Here is a 1,657-nt window from a genome sequence, read left to right as displayed (position 1 = left end):
GAGCCTGAAAAAGAGTGTTATAATAGTTTGATCATGAACCGTGGAAATGATCAGGTTTGTTCTTGCTCTTGGAAAAAGAACATTGTACTGTTTGGACTCTAAGTCGTGGAAAGGATCAAGTTCTTCAATCGAACACCCAAGAGGAGCTTGGGAAGTGGAGTAGGTCGGTCGGTATTGCTGAACCACTATAAAATTTTCAGTACCATTTTCTCGAACCCTCTTCTATTTAATTTTTTCAATTATTTTTATTATAAATTTTATGAAATTAATTGTTAGAATTTATTATTCATATTTTATGTGCAATATGTACATTGAAATTAACTAGAATGCTTGAAATTTTATTTCTAATTTATGTTAAAATTATTTTTTCGTAAAATTTTACTTATTTGTTTAAATTGGGTCCACTTATTAAAAAGCTTATAAATTGTGATTAAACTCTATTCACCCCGTTAGGGTTGTCATACCGATCCAACAAGAGCAACGATGTCAATTTTGGTTTTTGCAGCAAGAACATTACCAGCCTCATCGCGACAGATGATTCACATCCCTCTTTTGTTAGTTGTTGTCCAACACGAAGCATCAACGTTGATTTTGCACCAACCCCGGCACAACAACTGCCATCTTTCATAATCAACAAAATCAATTCTGGGCCAAGGTGAGAGACTGCTTGATTCCACCCTATTTGCTTCCCCTTTTGCAATTTCTTCTATATAAGAGAAAATCCACTCTTTTCAGAACTCAACATATGGAATTTGCCTTGAATTGTAAAGGTGGTTTCTAACATTCCATAGGGACCAGGATGTAACACAAACAACTTTGAGATCTTATCATCACAATATACCTACCAGGTACTAAAACTTATCTTGAACACTGTTCTGGAAGTTCTTGAGGATTTTTATATTTGGAAGAACCAACCTCCATAAATTTTGAGCCCTTTTATATGTAAATAGAACATGATTAGCTGTCTCACTCGATTTGCAGCACAGAGGACATAACGATGCGATCTCTATCCTTTTTCTCGTTAAATTGCTCTTGTTGGGATACACTACTCATTGTAAACTCACCAAATGAATATCTTGATATTTGAGGGGATTTTTAAACTCGCTGTTTATGTGAAAAATCGACGAAGTCAGACCTGGTCAAGGTCGGACGTATAAGCATTGCTGACTCGGAATGCAACAGAATGACCTGCACAAGAGGGCAAACTCTCCGATGCTCAAGTTAGTAAAACAGTTCGGACTTAATATCAAGTTCGAGGAGAAATTTGATACATTGTGTAGAAATGATCAGGCCCGACAAGCAGTTACTCCTGTCAGATGGTAGATCGAGCCTGTCGGATTCTGCAGATCGGTCCTGAGCAGATTAAACCACTGAGGCAAGTTAAATTTCAAGAAGAAATGGCCAAGTCCCCCACCTCGGAAGGTTCGAGGTGGACCTGCCCTAAATTGGTGCCCATGTGGGCGTATCATTGTCCTCCACGTGGCATGACGATTTTCCTCCCCAAGCACTCGCCAAATGAATATCTTGATCTTTGAGGGGATTTACTTTTCAAGACATAAATGTTAACACACAAGTAAATTTTTTTTCTTAAATAGTGTCGGTAGACTAAATATTGTGCTATCAGTAAGCTCCTTTAGAAGATGAGCAATTTCTAGCA

The 1,657-nt window shown here is 37.6% G+C and overlaps 1 long non-coding RNA gene across 1 annotated transcript; it reads left to right on the top strand.

Annotated features, from left to right (window-relative positions):
* The first annotated feature begins 465 nt into the window (after nucleotides 1–465).
* LOC148211429 (uncharacterized) lies at nucleotides 466–1,657 on the top strand. Its single transcript, XR_015790954.1, has 3 exons — nucleotides 466–655; nucleotides 736–848; nucleotides 982–1,657. It is a non-coding gene; the product is annotated as an uncharacterized LOC148211429 (long non-coding RNA).

Source organism: Momordica charantia (genome assembly GCF_013281855.1).
Source record: "Momordica charantia cultivar OHB3-1 chromosome 5 unlocalized genomic scaffold, Mcharantia_2.0 BLBB01000005.1, whole genome shotgun sequence".
NCBI lineage: Eukaryota > Viridiplantae > Streptophyta > Magnoliopsida > Cucurbitales > Cucurbitaceae > Momordica > Momordica charantia.
This window is presented reverse-complemented; position numbering and strand designations above follow the sequence as displayed.